Source organism: Centruroides vittatus, unplaced genomic scaffold (assembly GCF_030686945.1).
Source record: "Centruroides vittatus isolate TY-2023 unplaced genomic scaffold, ASM3068694v2 contig_375, whole genome shotgun sequence".
Classification (NCBI taxonomy): Eukaryota; Metazoa; Arthropoda; class Arachnida; order Scorpiones; family Buthidae; genus Centruroides; species Centruroides vittatus.
Window position 1 is genome coordinate 491,446 of NW_027122197.1, and position 27,539 is coordinate 518,984.

Below are 27,539 nucleotides of genomic sequence, written 5' to 3' on the forward strand. Positions count from 1 at the left end.
ATGAATTTCCTACCGGAATAAGCTTAAGATCAGAAAGTTATTTTCTGCAAGACTTCAAATTGCTCCTCTTGGAAGGGAAATTTTACTTTCTATTCCAAAAATTTGATCGAAAAGATTGTGTTTCCTACCAAATCAGCAAGCAGAAACATCGGGCCAGCAATAAAAAGTGACACCAGTGGGACAAAAAGCGGTTGTTTCCATTCGCTCCATCTCGCTAGCCCCTGGCTGAAGTGCCTGTGCAGTAAATCGAAAAAAATACCCCGAGATACTGTGTTTGTCCAACATGACGTGCAACGTCCGTACGGACATACGGTACGTACCCTATAACGCAATCTGCTAAGAAGTATGCACCTTAGATAAGAAAAGGGAAAAACAATAAGAAATAGCGAGTAACAAATTTAATTTTCTTTAGGTGGAAATTGAAGAGTTGATTCGTCTCTCCCTCCCTATCTTACCTTCCTTTTCTTTTCTTTTTTCCTTCTTCCTTTACCTCTAAACAATTTCTATTTGCATACTAAACTGGCGTTTATCAAGTACTAATACGAAGCAGGATTTATAAATAGGCAAGTACAAGCTCGAGAAATTTGAAAGGAGATCGAATTTCACTTCAATTTCTTCAAGACGATCAATATTTGAATCTCTTAGATTGGAAAAATGGCTCAGTTCTCCCTTCTCCTCTTTATTTTTTCCGGCTCTTCTCTTTAGCAACTTGTTACTCTTAATGAATAATAAGTCTATACTTTATAATAAAAAAATAAATAAAATATGAGAGAATATTTTATTAGTATTTTAATTTCTTAAAGCACGTGTTTACACGTCTCCGGTATCAACTTTTCATGCTTTCTATTCATAATTAATGGTGTTGTGTTTTTAATTTTTATTATTTATAATAAATTTAAGATAATTTGCTTCAATTTTAAATTCATTTCACTAGAAAACTATTGATTAATATTATAGCAAACTTGCCTCATTAATAATCAGAGTTACTGCTTAATGCTACCTTAGTTACATATAATTGAAATATAATTATAACTTACACTACTTTAGTTATAAATGAATCACGACTTGTACTTAGTTACAATTTAAACTATCTTAATCACAATTTATGCTAATTTAATTATAATTAATGCATCTAATTTATGTTACTTTGTTAATAAATTTTCCTTGTGTAATAAATTTATTTCTCTCTCCCCCAACGCGATTTTGCTACTGTAATAGCATTGAAGTAGTATTTTTAATTAATATATAAATTTATAAACAAATTTAATTAATATTAAACACTTTTTAAAGGTTAATTTAATTGTAATTAATTGTTATACAGTAATATTTTATAAAGTAACAAGCAAAAATTATTGTCCCATCGTCACATTGATGGACTGCAATTTTTAATCGTGTTCTTACTTTATTTCACGCTCTCCGTTAGTAGTGGCTTGCCCCTGTACATCATACTTTTCCTGGTAGCATGTCCGTTATTTATGTAACAATTGAAATCGCGTGACTTTCGGTGTAAATCGGATGTTCTTGTATAAATATTCGGGGTCTCTATCCTCTAATCATTTCATATCTGGTATCGATTTTCATGTATCTTACGCCATTCAGGAGATTAAGGAAAGACAGACAGACGAACAGTGGAAATTTATAGGTCTACAATTTTTTCAAATTGCAACCCAATTAAATTATATCTTTTATCATCCAGAAAATCGTGTATCCTTAACAAAAAATCGTTATAGCATCAACAGTATCACTGATATTGAATAAAATTGCGATTAGTTCTATTAAAGTAATAAAAAAAATTTTAGGTTTTTCTATAGCAACTGTTGCAAAAATCTACGCCATTTATACTTATTTCCATTGATTTATACACAAGGTATAAGGCAGTAACAAATTTTTCTACCCTGTCATCTTTATTTTTCTCAATTACCAATGATATCTTCACTTTCTAGATGAAGTAACGAGCTGTTTCACGATATTTTACCGATAAGTAAAGTCAGGGAAAAATATTAAATAAGCATTTTGTGAACTATAAATCATTTTTCTTTCTAACTTCAATATCAGCTTTCAAATTACGACCTTGTTTATCTATTCATGCGAGTGTTGAATAGTCAGACAGGCCGTCATTTTAAAATGCTTATTTCTGATGAAACCAAGAAACAGAATCATCACTAAAGAAGCCGAAGCTTTGGCTTCAACAATATTATCTTTCATTTATCTTCATCAACTGTGCAACCACTTAACAACGTCTGCTCCAGACACTGGCGAGTAGTACTACATAATCAATCACTGGTGCTGTACCAGATAGGCTAAGTATGGAAGACTTTTACTTCCTATAGACTAATTAGGAGCAATACGCTTCTAGGATCCGTTATGAATATCTCACTACTTTTCATTTCAAAAAGAAAAAAGAAAAGTTTAATAAGAATTAATTAATTTCTTCCTTTTGATGTTATATTTTGGTGTAGTAAACTGGTTTCCACTCGATTCGTGAGTTAAATAACTTAAAATTTCCGTCAGAATAATTTCACTATAATTAAATTTCTAGATTTCTCTGTAATACGTTTCTAGAACGATTAAGCCACGCCTCGTAATCTGATTTGCCCGTTTAAATTTCAAATTTTCAACAATACGCTTAACGGTATTAACGGATATCTTTATAATCGCACGAAAATTTAAATTATTAAATTTATACCTTTATTTTAAATTTATAACTGCTTTATTTAATACATTTTTAAAGGATTTTTTTGAAAAAATATCAAATTTAAGAACACACCCCTTTAATGTAAATGGTTCGTTTGAATTCAAACTGACCAATAAGATGCATTTAAGTATATAATTGGTTTAAATTCAAATTTTAAAAACTGTAAATGATTATTCTATTGAAATTCATTGTTAATTACGAAAAAGTTTCGAATTTATTTAAAATTTAAGTAAAATTAAATTAAGTAAATTACTCTTATAATTAGTTAAATTTTTATTCTGCACGAATGAAAATTTTTCATATAAGAGGAATAATACTTAGAATTCTTATAAAAGCACATTAATTATTAGAATAATGAACACTTCATACCTGACATCAACATACATAAGTGTCCTATCTGTACTTTCCACTTATCATTTCATGGTAAGCTTGTGAGAGTTATCGTTAATTTAAAACTTCCACGTGGCACAAATAGTCATCTATAATTACTTTGTGTAATCAAGCAGCTTCTATTAACCCTCTGTAGGACATAGTCGCTTAAAGTGGCGTGAACCAGAATGCTGACAGGTCACTCAAAATGTTTCCTTTGGCTGGTGTTTCTATATAGAATGATTCATTATGTCCACCAATTCATTCCCTAGCATTCCACTTACGTTTCTATCCGTGCACCTATCTTGAAATTAATAAAACACGACGCATAAATCATATATAAATCATTAAACGTGTTAAGCAAGTTCATATATGGTATCTAGAAAAGAGAATCATCAGGGGGATGGTTTCGTTGACGTCACTAGAAGATTCTTCCTATCTGCAACACGTGACGATCTCCATAGAAGTTTTATTCCCTTTTTTTGCATAATAAATTCCACGTTCTATATCATAAAGAAAAGGAAAATATCTTAAATTGAATCTACATAAAAAGTTTTCAGCTTAGTATGATAATTTGCAATCGTTTATCAAACCATACCACCCACGAAATGATGGTGTAAGTGCCATCCTGTTGAGCCACTATAACTTTAAGGCAGGAGATGATGTAAACTTACCATCACATGCTGTAATGGTAATGCTACAGGGCACAGGAAGGATAAATTACCTACCTCAATTTCTGGATAATATCGGTTCGATTGTAATCCTCTTCGTGGGTGGGTAACGAAGACAAGCAGACATCCCCCTTAGTAAAGAATGATGAATGAGCAACTGTTCGAACGCTATAGGCGGGTTATATTCTGAAATCTTGCATCGATGTCGTTATACATCACTAGTACTAGTACATAACCCCCACGAACCAATTACAGAAGTGGATATTTAATATTTAAACATCATTCCCATCTCATTATTATGATAATTGGAAAGGGTAATTTCTTGGAAGCAGTAAACAGTGTAAGCGACACAAGTTCAATTTTTCTTAACTGCTATAAAAAAGAGATGGCTTGTTATTGGTATTGTCACCTTCACTCAGAATTGTCGTATCTTCAAGAAAAGTTCTAAACTTGGGTGGGTTTAATTTGTAACCTTAGAGTTTTCGTTCCCTTTTCTGATTTAACCAGAGACCACAAAGTCGTTACGAAGTAAATGACTTCGGAGAACGAGTCTTGACTACGCTTGGAAAACATTAATCTTGTTTTCCTCCTGTGTCTGAGTACATTGAACTAGTTCCGAGATGGTAGAAGGGGACACAACTGTCACAATTTTTCTCTTGCTCTTCGTAATAAAAGATGCGTGAAGAAAATAAAGAAATTCAATATTGTTGATGTCTCTTTTGGATTTATAAATCTTATAGTTTTTATAATATTTATTTACTTTTTCGTAATTTAAAATGTAAATAATAGTGTTTTTCTTAAATTTAATCGACTGAATTTGTTAGAATTCATTCAAGGACCACCTGTAGAGCCGGTTTATAAATGATTTTCTATTTTCACGCCTTTTTTTATTATGGTAAATGAGAACTAGAGTTGAAAGTTAAGAGAACTTTCAAGAATTTGACTCAATTTTGTAACGTAACGCCGTCTAATTTTTACAATTTTTTTTATTTTTTTGAAAATATTTTATTTATAACTTACTTTAGATTGAAGTAAATGCGTGTAGCTTGCTTTATAATAATGATTTATGAGAATAAAACAAGAGAATTCTACCCTATAACTTTAACGTAGTCATCTCGATAGACTCTAAACCACAATGATTATAGATTAACTATATAGCGATCAATCATCGACTAGTTTCTTGAGTAGAAGGACGATGCTAATTCGATATAACTACAAAGTTCTTTTTCGTGTAAAAAATATCTTAAATATCCTTTTCTCCAAAAGAAAATATTACAATTACAACACGATCAAATTTCATTTTAATAATTTTCCACAATAACAATTATCTCTCCTAAGATAATACAGTGATGAAGGCAAGATTCTTAGAGGTAGCAGAATATATATTTGTAATAGCTTTCTCTCTCTCTCTCTTCTAAAAAATAGCTTAATATTTTCTTCGTTTTATAATTGTAATATTTTTAAATAAAATATTAAACGTATTTTCTTAAGGAGAGAGGAGGAATGTACAGTACTGTACAGTTACATATATCCCGCTGCCTCTAAGGATCCTTCTTAGAATATCTTTATTCAGATAATTTACTAAATTATTTAATTGATACGAGATTGTAACATTTTAAATCTTATTTAATTTTAATAATTTTCCGCAGTATAAATTTAGTAAATCATCTGAATAAAGTTAATAGAATGATGAAGGATTCTTAGAGACAGCAGGATTTATACGTGCAATTTCTCCCTCCCTCTCTCTAAGAAATATATCTTTAATATCTTCTTTTTAAAATATTGCATTTAATTTTAATAATTTCTTTACAATATAAATTTAGCAATCAACTGGACGAAGATAATAAAGTGATGAAGGATTCTTGGAGGCAGGAGAGTATAGAGTATTTATATATATATACATATACTTACTTTTCCTCTCCATCTTCCTCTCTCTCTCTCTTCTATATTCTCTCTCTCTCTTCTCTCTCTCTCTCTTCTAAGAAAAGTTATTTTTGTTCAAAGATTTATTAAAATTTAATCAAATATGTAGATTTTTCTTATATTTCATTTGTGGCATCTGTTCTGCAAATTTTCTTTATTTTAGTTGTAGTCGTTTTATCTAAAACACGGTGGAAAAAAAAGACAGGAATTTAATCACTTATTTCAAAACTTTATGTATAATTTAATTTAATTGCGATTTCCTTCAAAGTTTTCTGGAATTTTTCTATTAATAAAAAATTTTAATATTTTATTTTAATAAAATCATCAATAATATATATATATTTTTATTTTCTTTTTAAAAAATATTTTGTGAAATAAATTCTAAAAATTAATAAATTTAATTTATTAGCCTTTTTTTAAAATTTTATTTACACGTTAAAATTCTATAAATAATTCAATTTATGCAGTTCGACTGGATAATAATTATTTAAAACATAAATTTATTTATTTATTTATTTATTTATTTTGTATAAGCGGCGGTCCAAAAATTAGGTAAACCGTGTTTTGTTTCGTGTATTTTAGAAAGAATTATGAATGCAAATCATAGAATAATTTCACGACGATGTTCTTATTCAAAATTGCTACAGACCTGTACCAATTTCGGTACAAAATAAGGCAGAAATTTTAATTTTGCAGTGATTAACTGACTTCTGGAATCCTCTATTTTGAATTCTGTAGATAATTTAATGTGTAAAAAGGTTATTAAACGTTTAATACTCATAAAAATCGTGAAAACGTTGCTCTTTTATTACATGAAATATGAATAGGAAAATACCTGAAAAATCAAATAAAATATGTTATTATTTATGTATTTTTTAAAATAATTTAAACATAATTAAATTTCAAAACTTATTAAAATTAAAATAATATAATTATTCTCCTTTAAATAAGCAAACTTTTTTTTATTATTTTAAAGTAAAGAAAAAGACAATTAAGAACGTATAAAAGTAACTACAGCAAGTAGCCTGTAAATAAATTGCACAGTAGAAGATAATAGAAAACAGCGTTAAAAAAATGCTTTTTTTTTTAATCTCTCCAACAGATAGCTTGCAAACATCTGTCTTATTCGCACTTGTGCAACTATTGCAACTCTCTGTTTATAACACCTCTTCCATCAGTCACATAGAGAATCCAACGGCTTAGTTTTGAGCGAACAAATTCCCTTTGCCTGAACATCCCGTTATAAATAATCCCACGATTAGATTGCAGTATTATCTCCATTAATCACATGCCTATCTTCTTCCATTCTTCACGCCCTCTTATCAATACTTCTATTCTTCATCCACCGAAACTCATCCAACGATCCAGATTAACGCTTCAGTGTTGTTAACACGTGCTTCAACTTGGCACATGTGCCACCATTCTTATAAATTTCTCGATTTTATGTGCTTAATTGATTGATATATTTAATTAATAATAACTTTTCCACGATTTAATTTTGTTTCTTGGAGGGGGTTGAAAAAAAATATATATATATACACCCCGAGTATTTATTGAAGACGATATGAATGACGTTCAAACAAAATTAATTTCGAAAATTTTTCAGTTACTCGTGAATAATATGTTGCGTTAATTACATTAGAATTTTCCAATACTGAAGATAAAGTAAAATAAATAAAATATTATGTCAACAATAATATTAGAATGTCACTCGAAAGCTGAAGTTTTGGTTTGATGTCATCGATCGTTTGATAATTGAAATCTTCTTAGAATTCTTCTTAACTTCGGGGTGTTTTTAGTAAAATTATTAAAAATTTATGCGATAACATTTAAATATATTAATTTTATTCAGTTTTATACTATAAAATATTAAAATTTTCTTCAATTTTAACGGTGTAGAATGAAGTTTCGAGTGTAAACACAGTACTATTCTTTCACTAGAAGCTGAAGTTCCAAGTTATGAAGTGAAAGCATAATTTGGACTCTAATTCCAAACATAAACATGAACTTGGATTTTAGTTATAAATGAATCATGAATATAACTTAGTAATGCTTAATAGCTTAATGCTAATAAAAGCATAAACTTTAACACATTTTATAACACTATACATAACTCTAATTTTAGAATCCAGTGAACCTATCTAATACTAAAATTTATTCCAAGTTCCAATTCAATTCGAAATTGAGTAATAAAATAATAAAAATATATTTAAAAGATGTAAAAATATGTAAATTTTATACAAAAATTTATTTATTATATATATATATATATATATATATATATATATAAGAATATTGCTGATTTTTCTCAGTTATCCAATATTCCTTTTAGATTTATAAAAATTCGAAATCAATGATACAACAGACATAAATTTTTATCCATTATTTGAGATATTCTTCGAGAGAAGTAACTAAAAATCAATTCAGCAAATCTCATCTCCAAGCGAACACGAAAACGTTTACTTCTTCTTCCATCGTAAAGAAACCAACAACAATACATGGCGAGAGATCAACACGAAATGATCCTAGCAATGCCTTCACAGAACATAAAATATTCGAAAGGGATCCCTGTTGCTACATATATATATTTATATCTATCGCTAGTTTTTCTACGGTAAACAATCAAAAATTTTCAAAAAATTGCTGATTTTTTTCGAAATTCTTTTACAGTTACACGCTTCCTCTTCACCATTCTCCCGCTGTATTATTTTTTAAATAATGGTTACCGAACTTTGGCATCAATTCAAAAATCGATATTTATTATGCAAAAATAAACTATTTTATTTTCGTATTATTTACGTAATTTTGCATTAAAGTGTTTTTTTTTTATTTTAATGCAGCAAGGAGTTGCCTAACTTTCCCAGCAAAATTTGGTGATGCCATACCTTTTTTTAAAAAAAAACGTTTTTATTTTTTAACTATTATAAAATGGCAAAAATCTTAATTTTGAGGGTAGAGAGGAGTTTTATTTTAAAAAATTGTAAATGTTAACGAGTGAAATCGTCATTAAGTCCGACACTACTCGAGATACGACACGCGACCCCATTTATCTCCCCACTCCCTTGACCTTTAACCACCAAAATTTAACAGCATAAATCCACCTAACATATAAACCTCACTGCCAAATTTCAGAAATTTTCGACAAAAAGCACAGGAGTTATTTAGCTTCAAACAGGGTGAACAAAATTGTGCCACATACACTAACATAAAGGGAAAAAAACCCCGAAATCTTTTGCATTTCTCGACATTTCAAGGTGTCCCGAGTCAAAAAATGTAAAAATCTGGGGGATCATTTTTTGATCGATCGCCATACTTTTTCTCTGTTATATATATAAATAGAGCCGGAAAGTAAAAATCTAAGTAATGAGTGTATTCGCTGCTTGCTTTTTTTTTGTTGGAGGATTATCATAGAAATTTTGCTAATGGCAACGGTGGTTGTTAATGTAACAGAATTGAACTTTCCTGTACAAGAAACCAGCTTGAACGTTCATTAAGTTAAAGAGGAGAGAAGGTCGAAAAGGAGATAAAAGCTAGAGTTAAACTACAGGTTTCCAATATGCTGACAAGAAACATTAGAAACACGTGTAGGTCAGCCAACATTGTTGTTGTATCATGGTGAATTTTTAACTTTCTTTATCCACACTTGAGCAACGGATATTGAATTCTGAAACTGTCTTTCTCTATTGGATGAATTCTTTCCCTTACCTTGATGTAATTATAGGAAAGTCGTTTGTTAGTTTGCTGTTTGCATACTTTACTTTCTACTCTCTCTCTCTCTTTTTTTTATTGTTATATTCGAGATAACGTTTGTCCTCCATCTTCCAAATCAAACTACTGTTATCGTATTTACATTAAGATGAATAATTCTGTTTTTATCTACGTTATTAACTTACAAAATTCTTTTTTTTTATTTATGATTGTTTTATTTGTTGTTTCGTCTTGTTAACTCTTAAACTTTTATACTTTAATACCGTTTTTTTCTTTAAAAAAAGGGGGGAAATCGCTTAAAAAATATACATTTTGCTATCTTCCTACCTCAATTATCGAGCAGAGTTTAATTTATCTTTATGGTTTTTTAGATACGAGAAGCAGAGTTATAATTTTTTTTTAGAAAAATAATAATAAATTTTTATGATTAAAATTACTTATTTTTATTTAAATCGAAACTTCTGCGAATTTAAAAAATAAAAAATAAAATGTATAGGATATATATGTTATTTATTGTTAGATAAGGTGAAAGCCATTAAAAAGACTTTATCACTCGAGAATTCCAGTTGATTGAAAAGATCAGAGTGACCATGAAAGCTAGAATTCCGTGAACTAAACGACATTCTTTCCTATAAGAGACCATTCTGTACAAATCAACAGTGCAATCAATAAATGCTTGCAGGGCAATGTCGTGAGTTTAGCTGCAAACCTTGTCAGTTTTCGCCAAAGGTCAGAGTTCCTCCGCTAAGATTTGCTCTTCTAGAGAAACTCTACGCTCCGTCATTCCAACTATTCTATATATTTATGTTAAAAGTATATAAATATACATACCATTTCGAAAAGTCTCCCATTTGCAAGTAAATCATGATTTTCCTCGTGACAATATTTAAAATATATATATATATATATACATACACAACTATATACGTATTACTGTCTTACTATAAAAGTAAAAATTATCTGAATATATTCTTTAGATATTTTGGTCACCGAATGTCAGTGAAAGATTACTGAATAGTCAAAGGGAAGAAAAGGAAGAAAATAAATATAAAAAAATAGGAAAACCAAGCTATAAAACTTTGCAAATCGTTTGAATTTTAAATTTGTCTGCTCCCCTTTTTTTTACAGTGGAGAATAACCTGTCGATGTGACCTTTAACTTTCGACAATTTAAATGTAAATTTTACTTTTCCTTTCGATTTAGCAAGTCAAACTTGTGTTTATTCTTATTATATATATATATATATATATATATATTTATTTATTTATTTATTTATTATTATTCTTAGTTCTCTACAGAAAAATCAGTCTCAATATTGTTAAAGTTTGACGTATTCCTAATTAAGAATATTGAATTTTATTCGTGTTATTTGAGACGTTTATAATTATATTTAACTTGAAAAATATACAAAGGTTTCATTAATGTTACTTGATCCTTAAGAGTTTTCATTTTTTACTTCTTCATCTTCCTTATCAACGATACCATGATGATAATGAATTACTTGCATCTACTTGTTTTTACTTCAGACTTTAATAACAGGTTATCTATTATTAAAAAATAATAATAAGCATAAAAAGTATTAATTCGTATACGAAAATATTCATTAGCTTCATCCATGTTTCAGTTATAATTGAGAAAATCAAATTTAGGACCAGGAAAATCACTAGAGCAACACCAAAGCCTTATTACATATGGGCATTATAATAGGATTAATGTATTTCCAGTGGGGATAAATAGGTTTATGGCAATATTGTAATGTTTAATTTTAAGCGTATATCTCGCATTATATACATTTATAATCACTGTATTTACAAATATGCACTTACATTTACTTCATTTACTGCTATACGGTTTCACTTTAAGATATTTATAGTTATATTAAGCAATTATGAATATATATCTGTAAAATTAATTTAAAATTATATTTACATACAAATATACTGTACAGATTATAAGATTTTATATATTTAAACTGCTCATTTATTTGTTTATATTTAACATTTTCGAATGTACGAGTGTACTGTACAATGATAATTATATTCGTAATTATCGACTTTATAAATGAAAAATTATACTGATTCTTTGCTTTTATTATTACTGTATAATTACAGATATATACGTGTAATACAGTACAGTACATATACCTGTATATTCACGATTACTCTGTTCATATTGTAACTATTTACCTTGTTACCTTGTTAACTGTATACCTTGTTATACCTGTATGTTTTCCTGTATTCTATTTATACTATAATTGGTTACAGTGTTAATACTATATTTCCTTATCAACATCTTGAAAAAAATTAAAATATGTATATATATATAACAGTAAAAATGTATTTCGTATATTTAAAAAATATATATATTTTTAATAGAATTCTGTGTTTTAAAAATATCTTGTTTCCATAATAAGGATTAAAGCAATCTTATATTTTAAGAAGCTTACAACCATCTTAAGTTGGATGTGGTCAAAAAGGATTGTGAAAGTGAAATTCCCAGAAGGAAATGACGGTTTTTCCCGGCAATATTTTCTCTCTCCACTTTACCTCAAGCATTTCATGGACAGCTGGTTGTGACGTTTGACATACTGTCAATACGAACTGACCAGCTCCAGGGAAATAAATCTGTTCCTATATCTAGTTGTTATAGACGGGTTAAGCTTAACTTGTTTATATATATATATATACAGCTTTTCCGTATGTGTGGCTATGATAAATTATGTAAATTTTACCCCTAAACTTTATACATGGAAGCAAAATTGCTGCTATATAATATAAGCTAATGTTGTATATTCTTTAACGTGTTTCAGATGGAATCAATTGTTGAATGTTAGCTATCTGACACAGTGAATTGCTACGTGAAACAATAGGGTTTATTATACAGTTTCAACACTATAGAGCTATGATAAATTACGCATATTTGACGCTTAAACATTATACGTCAAAGAGAAAATGGCGTTGTATAATGTATCCTTTAATGTGTTTCAGATCAATTGTTTGCTATCTGATGGTTTAGTTTACGAAACAATGCTTAGTTTCTTCGTGTATAGTGTTATGAGATGTAAATTTTATGCCTATCAAAGCAAAATTTGTTATATCGTGCATATTAATTGCATATTCTTAAATGTGTTTCGGATTGAATTAATTATTTATTTAATATTTGAATGAAGCAATGCAAATTATTATATGGGGCTCGAAAATTATCCAGATGTTAGGCAGGATGTTATGTGTGTCTCAGATAAATTCAACTGTCTTCTAAGAAGCATACTCCCCGCACATAACTAAATAATTATACACGTTACGCCCCACATATGGGGCTAAAATAAAGACATTAAAATAATACATACTCTTTAACGTGTTTCAGATCATATTAATTATTTATCTAATATTTTTCTGAATGAAACAAGCGAATTATTATATGGAGCTTCACATATGAGGCTCGAAAATCATTCAAATGTTAAGCTAAATATTAAGTACGGTGTCAGGTGTGTTTCAGATCGAATCGACTGTTTTCTAAGAAGCACACTCCACCACACGATACTAAATTACGATACATTTTCCCCGCGTATGGGGGGCTAAAATAAATTATTTAAATTTTGCATTGAACTTTTAAACGTTGAAACTAGTATTGAAGCTGTACGATACATATTAATGCATATTCTTTAACGTGTTTCAGATCGAATCAATTGGTGTGTAGGACGTTAGCTATCTGACACTTTAAAGTACTGCACGAAACAATGGGAATTATTATGAACTTACAATCGGATTAAATGTGCCATCTACGTCACATTACTACTCTCTATTGGAATCCTTGTCTGCCGGAAATTGTGAACTGAGTTATAATCCTTCAGTTGAAGATTATCTTGGCTGCTTTTATGGACGAAGAAGCGTCGGAAAATACAGATTAAACCAAGCCATATTGTTGCACCTTTACTATCCTGTTAAAGGATTATTGAGTTATGACAACGTGCTGGATAGTATATTAACAGGTAATGTCTCCACTTCTTTAAGGAAAATAATGAAAAATTATTGATAAAATTATATATAATGCTTTACTTGATGGACCTATAAAATTTTCTTTATACCGCCATCCATTATGCGAATAACTTTTTGAATTATTTTCAACTTATCAAATTAAATTTTAAAAGTTCCTAAACAAATTTATAAAATAAAATATATTTTTATATTATTTTCAAAGCTAAAAAGTAAAATAAAATCTAATTAATTTAATTTATTACAAAATAAATGTATTTCTATACACACGTGTATGATAATTAAATTTAAAGATAAAATACATATTTTAACTTTTAAAAATATTATTATTTTTTAATAAAATTTAAATTAATCGAGTTAATATAAATATATATATTTTTTTTTCCTAAATTAAAATTACAAAAGTCATTTTTACCACAATTAAAATATATATATGTATATATATAGAAATAAAATAAAAATCTATATTATTTTATGTAAGAATTTTTACAGAATTTTTCTGGTTATTTATATAAGTTTTTCGGTTGAATTTTCGTATAAAAATCCGCGAATATGTACCGAATGAATTGTATTGGCATTTCTTTTTATCTGTGTAATATTTCCCTGAAGAATTTTTTTTTTTCCTTATCCTTTCTCTCGCAATTCCGTAAACAATCTTGAAAATAACTCCGTTATTTATCTTCCTTAACGTGTACAATATTTGTCTATTTTACCCTATTTTATTTTATTTTTCTCCCATTCTTAAATACCCAAATACTGAGAATTTTTCTCTAAGAAATCTCTGAAGTAACTAAAGTCTTTCCCTTTCTTTCTTCTATAAACTTTAACATTTATTTTCCTTTTCTTCAAAAAAATAACTGGAATTTAAAATTAATTTTTTTTTATTTTTTTATTTTTTTATTTTATTTCCTTCTAATACACTGCCAGACCTCGGTATAGCGCCGCCGAAACCGGCGCTAAAAAGACCGAAAAGTTGGGCTACTGTAACAAATTGGGCTACTGTAAACAATAAAAACTGTTTATAGTAGCCCAATTAGTTACAGTAGCCCAAATTGCACTCTATATCGAGGTTTGGTGAATGACAACGAAATGACTGCGAATACTACCGTTTAATACCGACTAGCGCTATACCTGGGTTGCGTTATATCGGGGTTCGACCGCTGTACGTATAGTAGTGTTTTCTGCTTTATTTTAAAAGCATTATTAACATATTTACTCTTTTAATATATACACTTTTACAGTATATTTTTCTGCCATTTTTTTTTTTTTTTGAATGAAATTTATAACGTTTATTGTGCTTAATTTTTACGGTAGAATAAACTTTTCTTTGAGGATAATATTAGCTGTCGTTATATATATTTAGATAACGTAATAAATAAGCACTTGAGCAGAGTTGTTTACTAACGTGTGACACGTTATTGCGAGTTATATTCGTGTGTGTTCCTGTAGAATCTGTCAATAACGCTAACAGATGATAGAATGTTCTTTAAGTAGTCGATGTGAAAAGTATTGCGTTATAGGGGGGTCGTTTGCGTGTACACACGTCGTCTTTCGTGTTGATGAAAGCAGTTTATTTCCTTTTTTCTTCTCCCCCCCATATTACAAAATAATCATTTCAAAATATATTATACTAATTAATTTCTTGGATATTTAACTAAAATTTGCCTTAATTTAATATATAAATTCTTTCAAATATAATTAAATATTTATGCTTATTTTCTATAGAAAAATAAAAAGATTTTTTAATCCCTAAATCTTATATTTTAAGTAATTAAATTAATTATAATTATAATTGAAATTATCTTAATTAAATTTATTAATTTATTATTAAATATGCCTTCGAATAATCGAACTTCGCGAGTATTTTTCTCAATAAAATATTGAATTTAATGGTTATTTATTATGTTTTAACGTTAAAAAAAATGAATATTTATTATTTTAAATATTAATATTTGAATTTATTTAAGATTTTATTAAGAGAAAAAGAAGGAAATTTTGTTAAGTAATTGCCACAATTCTTTATCTCTTTAAAGTTATCCTCACTTAAATTTTAAAGCGAATTTCTTTACATCTATCAAAATTAATGTGATTCTCTTCGTTTAAACTTTATTGCCATCATTACTTTCACTTTTTTCTTCATACACTTTAACATTTGTATTACTTTTCTAGATATTAAACGCCGCAAAAGCTTGATAAAAAGCCTCATCTAATGATATTTTTCATAAGATAATCATTTGTTATGTAATTAATATTTTAAAAAATTCCTCCAAAAGATAAAAATCTCTTTAATCCATATTATAAGATAATTCCAGGAAAAAAGAAATTAGATTTATGTATTGATAAAACCAGTTTTAATTCGGGAATTTTATATTTTAATTCATTCTTTCTTAATGCCGATAAACTAATTTTGTTGGATGTGTGTGTGTGTGTGTGTTTTTATACGAGTATTATCGCTTAAATATCTTTAAAATGTATGAATTTTCTAAACTTTTTAATTATTTAATGCTTTTAATTTGTGTTTTAAGTGTAGAAAATGTAGTAAATGTCACTCTTCTTCTCCATTTTTTTAAAATAAATAACTAAAATTGTCGTGAGTGTGAATAGAGTAAAATATTAATCAACAAGAATGTTTCTTATAATAAATCTTTCAAGAATTTATATTTTAATTATGTTTTATTTCTGATTCACCCTATCTGCTCAGTACCCTACTGGGACCTTCTCTCCTCTTTCTCATCTCCCGCTTCCTTTCTTCAGCTTACACCCATGAGAAGTCTCTACCCCCTAATAATAAATCTTGTACTCTATGAGGATTACTACTTAAATATCTTTAAAATTAAAGAATTTTTAACTTATTTAGCGCTCTTAATTTGTGTTATAAATGTAGAAAACAGCACTCTTTATGAAAATCTCTTATAATAAAAATCTTTAATATTTTATTCGAATATTTAAGCTATTCATTGAACTTTAATTTGTAAAAAAATAAGCGATAAACAAGTACAATTTGGCTTCCTTTTATATTATCGAATGCTTCGAATCGTTAGGAGCAAGTATCAATCAAGAAGAAAGTCTCCTAAAATAAAATCTATCCAATCAAATTTATTGTACTTAATATAGATCAGCTAATTACGTTGTTTACTACACGAGTATTAGCGCTCGATATCATTAATTTGTGTTATAAATGTAGAGGAAAAATAATAAATATTACTTTTCTACACCCTTTTTTTTATTATTGAAAACTGCAAATTGTCAGGAGGAAGAAAAGAATAAAGTATCAATCAACAAGAAAGTCTCTTAAAATAAATCTTCCATTCAACTCGACTGTTTTTCCCCCTTTCATCCCCGTCTTCTTCTCTTTTCTGATATCCAAAGTTAGAACATCACTTTTATTCTCGCATCAACAAAGATTGGTGACTTCATGCTTTTCCAAAGTAACAGTCTAAACCTTATTCGTGTCATATAAAGTGAAAGTAGTGTTCCATTGGAGTAGAAGCATGGCAAATAATAGAGCATCCATAGCTAAAATAGTGAACTAGAGCCTTTATTTATTAGACAGATTCTCATCCCCACTGTTATTTAGCTAAGTAATGTCTGTAAATTTAATTCTATTATCCTCATTAACCTGAGCTCCTTTTCCTCTATGTTCATTGCCTGTACATTATTAGGAGAGTAGCCGATATAGCATCAAATTTTTCCTTTTTTTTCTGTATTTTACATGTTTTTTAATGTAATAGAAAGTCAGCAACTGTATCTTATGACCTCGTAGAAAATTTATCAATTTATTTTCTATATTCTTTATTATTATTATTATTATCGATTTTTAAGCGTTAGCTTAACGTATATTTTATCTAAAGTTATAAGTAAATTTAATTTATTATTTAAAGTATCAATTAGATTTTCTAATAATACTTAAATTGGATTTTTAGAATTTATTTTAATTAAATTTGCTATTATTACTGTTATACATCAGTGGTAAATGGGTTTTTAATCGTTAAACAGTGTTTATTTTTGAAGATTTTAATTATATTTACTTATAATATACTATTTTATTCAACTATATGAAGTACAAGAGCCTGAAAGGTTGGTAAATAACTAAAAATCTAATTAAAATTACACGATTTTGTTTATAATTTTTCTACAAAGATTTGAAAAATATTCATCTGAAATGCATACATTTCTTATATTAAGCATTTAGAGTTTAATTTAAGAACTTTTTTATATTAATGAGTAAATAAGGCAAATTTAAAATAAATAAGATATTTTTTATGCTTTACGCAAGTAAATTATTCGAATTTATTTTAATAATTGCTATAAAAATTTATAAATTAATAATATTTATCTATAATTCATAACCAAGCATCGAGTTAACAACATCCTGCTCTTGGTTATCCTAGATGATCTCTTGGATGCACAATATCTGTTAAATAATTCGTATTAATAAAAAGATTAGAGAATTATAAAGTGACATTAATAAATATATCTTTCTGATACAGGATATATAAGTGATGAGGTATAGAGTAAATTACACTTATGATCATTAGCATGTAAATTTATGAAAGGGAGAGAGACACACACAAGAGAGATGGATCATTTTCGAATAGTCCACCATGTACAATGGTAATCCTTGTTGTCTGCAATTGTAATTAAAGTTGAGCATTAATAGGCAACAGCTTGTCAAGGAAACGTGACACTAAATAGACCATTAAGTAATTACAGAAAATATCTCAGTCATCAATCTTTTTACATCAGATTAAGCGCTGCAAATGTCTTCTATATATCCTTCTCTACTTGATTCTTTCTCAACCCATATACTGTTTATGAGCAACAGCTGACTTATTGATAACATTTTCTATATATAAAAAAGAGATTTTCTTAAATTACTCAACAGTTTAAATTTTATAATGGATGCCATTTAAATCCAGCTTTTCTTTAATATAAACTCGTTTACAGTTGCTTGAAACTCATAACTTTACTCTAGTTTCTCATTTTTTCCCCTTATTTTCTTAAAAATTACTAAAGAAAAAGACTTTATAATGTTGGAAAATGGTTTCTTTTTTCTATTTTATATTTTATTTATATTATTTATTCTATTTTCATGTTGTAAATGTCATTAGTTTCTTTCTCTCTCTTTCCGACTTCAATTTCGCTTAATTTTTCCTAAATTTTGTTAAAAATTAAAGAAAGAATTCGACATTTTAATTCAATATTAATAGATTAATTAACTTTTATTAAATTAATTATTTAATTATGATTTTAAAAGTTTAAATAAAATAATAATATAATAGTAATTACAAAAAAAAAGAAATTTTCAATTAATTTAATTTTACTTCTGTTTCATCCTTGATTTTTATTTAATTCTATAAATAATTTTATCGATAAAACATTAAACTTTGTATAAACTTTAATTATATTTTACTTTTTAGCGTAAACAATACACGGAATTACAAGCAATGTTATAGAGAATCACGTAATTTATCAATTAAACCAATTAAAGTTATATCCCTCGATACTCCATTCGTACTTAAACATAATGTATTGATATGGTAAGGAAACGTAAAGAAAAGTAAACAAAATTAAGTGTAAATAGCAAATTAGAATTTATTTAGACGTAACTTTCACTTTAAATTAATTTATTTTATCAACTAAACTTTCTATACATTTAAAATTTGTATGCTATTATAGCAATAAACAATACATATAACTAACTACTGTGAACAACACATACAACGTCGAAAATGGCGTTTATTACTATGGTAACATAAGATTTAATTAAAATTATTTAGCTAAATAATTAACTAATCAGTTAAATAGTTATTCAGTTATGACTAATCAGTTACATTGATTTATATAGAGCAATGATTCTCAACCTTTATCCCTGTACGCATCCTTAAATAATTAAAATTTGCTTTTGGATCCCTTATTAAAAATTCCTTTTCTTAATTAAGGGCACGTATTTTAACCTGTTATAGCTTAAACAAATAAGAAAGACCCTGTAAAAGGACAAAAAAAACACCTTTGTAGACTGTCTCACCCTTGGAGGTGCATCAGGTTAAGAACCAGTTTTAGTCTTTTTGTTCTTGCACCCCTCATTAAAAATTCGTTTCCTTATTTAAGGGCAAGCATTTTAACCTGTTATAGCTGATACGAATAAGAAAGACCCTCTAAAAAATAAACCTTTGTTTTTTCTATTTTTTTTTTTCAAATTGTCTCGCACCACTGGGATGCTTCAGGTTATTAACCACTTTCACTCTTTTTGCTTTTGTATCCCTCATTAAAAATGCATTTCTTTATTTAAGGGCAAGCATTTTAACCTGTTATAGCTTAAACAAATAAGAAAAACCCTGTAAAAAAAGACAAAAACCTTTGTTTTTCTCATCTCTCGCTCCTGAGGATTCTTCAGATTAAGAACCACAGAAATCTGTGCGTAACTTATGCTGCAAGAGGAAACAAAAAGAAGAAAAATGTAAAATTAAAGAAAAATTTACATATTTATAAACAATATAAGGTTTATAAATTCCCTAAACAATAAAATATCAAGAAAATAATTTAGTATTACTGTTCATTTTCTATCCTCTAACCATTGAACCTGTTGACAAGAAGAATAACCGGGTTTTATCTTCTTTTACATCTTTTACTTTAAGTAATGCCGTGCAAGGGGTCGAAAGCTTCAGTTTTCTATGCGGACATAGAACAGCACAAGCAAAACTTATGGCATTCATAATGCGCCTGACTTAAAATTCAATTTTCTTTAATGCCAGGCGAGATCTCTAGATGCTAGGTTGTGATCACATCGATCGATTGTGCCAAGGTTTCTGTCAGTTTTGGAGATGCGAGGGAAAACTGAATAACTACAGGATTACCTCTTCGACGACTATCTCAATCATTATAAAATTTCTTTTATATATATAAAAAGTATCGACAGAATTATATTCATATTTGCTTTTCCTATCGCAGGTATTGAATTCTTTCTTGTTAAATCGCAAAAAAAGTATATCAATTTCAATGTATAAAATTTAACCTTAAAAATATTAAGGAAGATCTTTATAAATTGCCTTTCTTTCACTCCATTTGCTTGAACGTAAAACGTTAGTCAATTTTTATAAAAGTGTAACTTAAAAGTCAGCTAAACGTGTTTTGTTTTTATGTATTTATAATTTTTTTTTCTATAAGAAAATATTCAGAAAGGCATGAAAATTGTATTTTCTACAATATAATATTCAGAGAGGCAACAAAAATTGTCTTTTTTTACAAGAGAATATTCAGAGGGGCAACAAAAATTGTCTTTTTTATAAAAGAATGAATATTCAGAACATTCAAAGAGGCAACACAAAAATTGTTTTTTTTAATAAAAGAATAAATATTCAGAGAGGCAACAAAAATTGTTTTTTTTAATAAAAGAATGAATATTCAGAGAGGCAACAAAAATTGTCTTTTTATTTATAAAAGAATGAATATTCAAAGAGGCAACAAAAATTGTCTCTTTTAATAAAAGAATGAATATTCAGAGAGGTAACAAAAATTGTCTTTTTTATAAAAGAATGAATATTCAGAAAGGCAAAAACAATTGTCTTTTTTATAACAGAATATTCAAGAAAGATTACACTAAGAACTACGAATCGTAAACCGAATTTATAACACGTTTCTCTTCACAAAATTGATCGAATCACAAAAAACATACATACAATTATTCAAACAGCACATCAACTTATCCTTTACAACGATGAAACGACTTTTGCATCACCCTCTCTGTAATTAAAATTATATATATATATTTTGAACAAGAGTAATAATCAAATAAAACAAAAGAATAAATTTGAAATTAGTTAATCACGATAATTCAATTTTGTTGAAAGTAAAATTTTACAAAGTTTGAAGACTATTGCCACGTTAGCTGATAAGCATATTATCATGCTTCGCAGTTTTCTGTCAGAAATTACTCAGCTATGTAATCCTATGAGAAAATGGTTTACTCGTCCATTAAGAAATGGAATGATGTGCAGAAAGTAGGTCTTTCTTTATACATATATTCACAAATAAGGGTGTAAAGTATTAATATACTTAACATCACCCCTCCAACCAAAAAATAAAAAAAAAAGTATGGAGATTCCCTAAATTAAAAAAATAGTAATTAATGAACTATTTAAAATTTTTAAAATAATTTTATATTCATTTTACTTTTCCAGCTTTTATATATAATAGAGAGAAAGAGGGAGGTTTTCTGTATGTATATTTGTGTATATGTGTGGGGGAAGGCACGACTTTGTTCACCCACTTTGGATGCTTATAACTCCTGTGCCTTTCGTCGAAATTTTCTGAAATTTTGCAAGGATATTTGTGTTATTAGTTGGGTCGACATTATTAAATTTTGGTGGTTAAAAGTCGATTAAATGGAGAGTTAGAAAGGGGTCGTTTGTCGTATCTCGAGTGGAGTTATTAGCATTCATATTTTCTTTCTAAACTCGTCTCTACCCCGAAATTAAGCTTTTTGTTGTATAATAATTAATGATATAAAAAGGATTTTAAAAATAAAATCTCGTAATAGATGGCGCCACGCGCAATTTTAACTCTGGCCGGGAAAGTTAGTCAACACGAAGCTGGAATTTTTATTAAATAATATAAATGAATTTTATTCTCTTAAAACTAAGATAATTTTTTAATTTTTGTTTTTTTTTCGTTTAAAAAAAATTAATTCCTTTGCCTTATTTCTTTATGAAATTTTCAGTTAATTAAACATTTTAATAATCCACTTTGGTGAAATTTAATATAATTAAGTATTTTAATTATAATATTTTTCCATTTTGATGAAATCGGATATATTATTTATTCTTCATTTTTTTTTATTCATGATTATTTTTTCCGACGTGAAATTGATCTTTTCTGTTATTATTTTTTGTTCTTTTTATTAATAAAGATTTTTTAAATGTCTGTTTTTGATTACTTTCCTTTTTTTTAATATTATTTTTCTGATTTTTTTCCAACCTTTTATCTTCAATGATCGTTTTTCTTGACTTTTTATTTCTTAATGATGTTTATTTTTTATCATTTATTTATTTTTTCCATAATCTTTTCATTAATTTCATTCTTGATGGCATCTTGTCTTTTCATTCCTTAGTTTTTTTTCCTTTAATAGAGCCATGAAAATATGTTAAAATTATAATTTACACTCTTTAATACATTATTAATTAATTAATGATTAGTCTCATGTTATGTACTAGTGATAAGGGATCGAGTACACAAGATTCAATCCTATCATGCAATTATCTATATTATAATTATTAAAATAACTCAAAAATGTCTATAAAATTACTTATATTTATGTTTATTTATTAAACTCACTAAAAACGAATTAAAATTATGAATTGTATATTAAATTTTATACAATTGCTTCGATATTTTTGTTTAATATATTGTATATCTTTTAATTACATTTCCCAGGTTTGAAAGAAGTATAAAACATTAAAATAACCCACTGAAAATTGTTTTTAAAAAATAATATTATTGTATATAAGTTATTTATATGTATATAGAGCCAAACCTGTGAACAACGGCCACTAAAGGAAACAAAAAAAATCCGTTCTTCGCAGGTTATTTGTATGCATTTTAAAAACAAATATCCCCACAGTTTGGAGGTGGCCGTTATAGGGAGGTTCGACTGTATTGTTTTAATTAAATGTTTATTTTAATAATGTAAATACAGTATTTAATATACTTTAGAGTAAACTTAGCATAGAATTTAACAGTATAAAAATGCAAATGGTGGAAAGTTTAGCATAATAACGAGATGGAAACGATTGTAATGTTGTGATTCCTGCTGCTGGGCAAAGCAATTTCTAAATGACAAGGGTAATAATTACAGACGCGTGATCAAAGTGACTTCGTCATCCCTGATGTTGTTTATGTGGATCTGTCATTAGTTGCGACCGCAGAGTTAGTGAACTAATCATGTAGTATGGCCCTAACGCCAAAAGGGAAATGGCACATTTCATTCACCCATAAGATTATTTATGGATAATGGCTAAGGTTTATTGGTTAACCCCCGTTAATAAGGTAAATTACTTTAATAAATATGAATCCTTTCTTAAGTTTAATACGGCTAAACATATTCACGCTCTCGTTAATTAATATTGGTTATTGAATCAGTTTACCGCTATAATTTTATTATATCCGAACTAGTAAATTGTACGTTAGTTAAGTTTGCAACGTAATATTTAATTTTATAAATTATATTTTAATATAATTTAAACCGTTAAGTAATTAAGATAACCTCAAGTATAAATAATGATATTTTTCCATATATTATTTGACGAAATTTAATGAAAAAAATTGATAAAAAATTCTGGTATATGTTACTGTTAAGTGGTTGAATTTAATTTTAATTTAATGCTATAGATATTTGCAAAATTGAATCAAAATTTTAATGCATTTACAGTTTAATCTTAAGATGAGAGCTCATATCGAATGTTTAGGAACTTAATTAAGATGAAGTTGGCATGAAGGAAATTATCACCATTCTCTGCTTTTAAGTTAGGAAATTTATGAAACTGAAGTCGAGAATAATTTGAGTTTAATTGGGATAAATCATCAAGACAGGCTCGAATTGTTCACGATGATGAGGACAACGATGATGATGAAATTAATAAAGTAAACTGTAGTTTTTGTATAGAACTTTAGTTTTGAAATTTTTAATAATATTTCATCATTTTTAATGCTCCCCTTTTCACATGCATATATACATGTCATACCTGTAAACAACGGCCACTGACGGGAACATAAAAAATGGATGTTGTTGGGAGCGATTGTTATTTTGCATTCATTTTTTTCGACGTTCCTTTAAAAAATGGCCACTGTCCGTTGTTAAGGGATGTCCGTCATCGGAGGCACGACTGTATAAGGAAATAACAGCAAAAAAATCGTAATAATTTTCTTCCGATTTGTTCCCTTTTATATACATATATCGATTACCTTAAAAATCATCAAGAACAATTTCGATAATTAATTGCCTCGCTCACTAGCGTAAACTCGCATTTTAGTAAATTGGCAAACTTTATAATAACTTTTCACATCATATATTTTCATATCGAACAATTGAACAAAGAAATAATTAATTTCATTAAACGAAAGGTGTCGAAATTTAAAAAAAAATCGGAACAACAGATACATTATTTACAGATTAAAGATACGTTTAAAAAAAGAAAAGATGGAGGCAAATGAGGCGTTACTACTCGTTCATCCCCGTGAGTTAACCAAAAAGTATCTAAAGCTAGCTGAAGAATCCAATTTCTTAAATGCATCCCGCCCATCTCTAATTCTCCGTCTTGAGCAGATCACAAGGGAGGCTTGGCTACAAGGATTTATTTGAGGAATCTCTTTGTGTGTTCTTGGAGGCTTGTTTTATTCTATCTGAGGCGTACTTTTTTCCCCTTATTCCAGCTTTTTATCGACGTAATCAACAGAGGAATAAAAATGTTACCGTGTTACTCTGTCAAACACTTTTAAAGTAGTAGAGAAGAGGGGGGAAACATTCATTTAAATTAGTGATTTTGACCCACTATCCGTGTCTCAAGTAAAGGATAATGCGGGCTTAAGTTTGAAAACCATCTAAAGAAATGTAATAGTTTGAAACTGCTTTTTTTTTCTTCTTCTTGGCTAAGAGGATTAGATCCTACATCAGTATTGTTTTGCCAAAAATTGTTTCCAATTATTTTCGTTAGAAAGAAAAAGTACTCCCTGTAAATCCTTCATTCTTCGAGAGATTTTACTCGCTATGATACTAGAAAAGTAAATCATTAAAGAGTTTTTCTACGAAAAGTGGCGTTACTTCTTGCATTATTTATTTATTTATTTATCTCTTTTTTTTTATTTTTATTTTAGTGAAAGTATTTGGATTTTATAGTTTCTTTCTTTAAGTCTCACTCATTTATACATATCTGTACGACTTTCCTGTGATAATCTAGCTATATAAAATATATATAAGGTCTTATACGGTGGGGCTTAGTACATCGCTATCTTTTAGATAACAGGTATAAAACAGTCAGAGAAAATATTGAAGAATAAGTTGAACAGGGTTCTTTCTTTCACCGGATGACAATAAATCATTCCAACATCACATTGTAACCGTTATAGTTTCGGAATACAAGTTCAGTTTTGTGACGTTTCAATTGTTTTTGCTCTTACTCTTTCGGAGGACCTTCATCGCAACGTCATAAATATTTTCCCATCGAAATATATTGCTTTTAAAAATGAAAAATTCTATTATATCTTATCCAATCTTGCAATGTTGATTTATCACTTAACTGCACATTGTATATTAAATTTTAAACAAAATTGAAGTTTTTTTTTTCTTTGGCATTAAAAATTTATATTATAATAATACAAATCTAAATTTTACAAGTAAATTTATCGGAAAATATGTATTTAATTAAGATGAAATTGTTATGTAAATAAAACCTTAAATTGTAGGAAAAGTACTTACGCTAGAAGTTCGTAAACATCGTTATAAAGTTCGATTTGTATTTATAAATTTGTAAAAAGTTCTAGAAAATATTATAGAGAAAAGTAGTTCATTTAGCACCAGTCAAAAAAAGCGCGTGCTTCTAAAAATTGTCCATTACGTATTTAAAACCACGCCCTAAACACGCGAAAAATGTCAATTTCTATATAATTCTGGAAAAAAAATATTTTTCAACGAAATTTGCTAAATTTTTATCTATAAAAACAGGTAAATATTATCGATAATTAATAAATATTAATTAATTATTCTAGAATTATTAAATATAAATCGTAACGTATGCTTGCTATATAAGACAAAATAATGCAATAAAATTAATCTGTTTATTCCTAATTGACCATAAAAAAGATATAACAATCGAATACAAAGTACAGGGCCCCAAAAATAAAACAATAATTGTTATGAAGATACAAGCATGAAGGAGAAAGCCTTGTCTTGGTCGTATCTTAACAATAACCATGAAGGGTACAGTAATGTTTACTGCCTCTTCCTGCCAGTAAATTGGTGATTGTGATTGCTCGTTTTGTGACCGTTTCCTCCATCCGTGACTGTCATAAGTCACTTTAGATCACGCGCACTATCTCACGTAGAACAGTCACGTACTATTCACGAAGCATTTTATCTGGTTAAACTTCGATTTTCGTTGGAGAAAGAGCAATTACTTTTATCACCATTTACAAGAATTAAATGCTTAGATATTTATTATACAATTCAAAATAATATAGATGAATTATTATTACTTTAAATTGTATAAAGATATATTAATTTTAAATTATTTTAAATCGAAAGAAATTATTTTCCTCTCTTTAATATAGAGTAAAAGAACGTTTATTTGATTCTAACTTTTAAAATATACTTTAATGTTTTTAGTTTCGAAACTAGTGAAAAGTTTATAAATTATTTAATATATTTTTATTTTATTTATTTATTTATTATAAAAGTTATAAAATTATACAAGTTCTTACTAAATTTGATTTGTTACTTTAATGTTTTTTAGTCATGCTAAATTTGTAATTCTTTTTTTCTGGTGCTGTTCTTCTTCTGTTTATAATTGTAATTAAAGAAGAAAAAATCTATAAAAGAAGTTTTAAAAATACAAAAATATAATTTATAAATAATTTTATAAAGTCAATGTTTATAAGATTAATTACGTGAATAAAACACGAAAATAAACTGTTCCTCTTCTTCTGTCTCCTCCTCTTCTTTCTCATCTGTTACTTTATCTTCTTTTTCCTCCTCTTCCTCTTTTTCTTCCTCTTATTTTTTCATCATCACCGTCATTATTATTATTATTAAATGTTTCTAATAATGTAATCATTTATATATATTTTAGGGCTTATCACTTTGGTTGTATTGTACACATATTATTGTAAAATTTCTTTATTCGTTTATAAATTTACATATAAAATAAATTTAATAAATTTTTTTTTGTTCGTATTCACTGGTGTGATACACCCTAAAATATAAATAACTGGTTAGGTTATTAGAAACATTTAATGAAATTAAGGGCAAAAGAAACAATACATTATTATTGTTATTATTATTATTTATTAAAGAAAAAGTAAAGTAACCACAAAAAAATTCAATAAGTAATTTTTATTATTAACTTATATATATATAAAGTGAATTTTTATAAGCATTTTCTATAAGTTAAAGCTTTTATTTTATTTTTATTT

The 27,539-nt window shown here is 27.6% G+C and overlaps 1 protein-coding gene across 2 annotated transcripts in view; it reads left to right on the plus strand.

Moving 5' to 3' along the window:
• Positions 1 to 27,539, plus strand: part of LOC136975555 (leucine-rich repeat-containing protein 24-like) — a 253,269-nt gene that overhangs the window by 148,095 nt on the left and 77,635 nt on the right. For both annotated transcript variants that reach the window (XM_067270628.1, XM_067270627.1), the window contains one exon: positions 13,042 to 13,354. The gene's annotated coding sequence lies outside the window, so the exon portion shown is untranslated. The remainder of the gene's footprint in view (positions 1 to 13,041; positions 13,355 to 27,539) is intronic.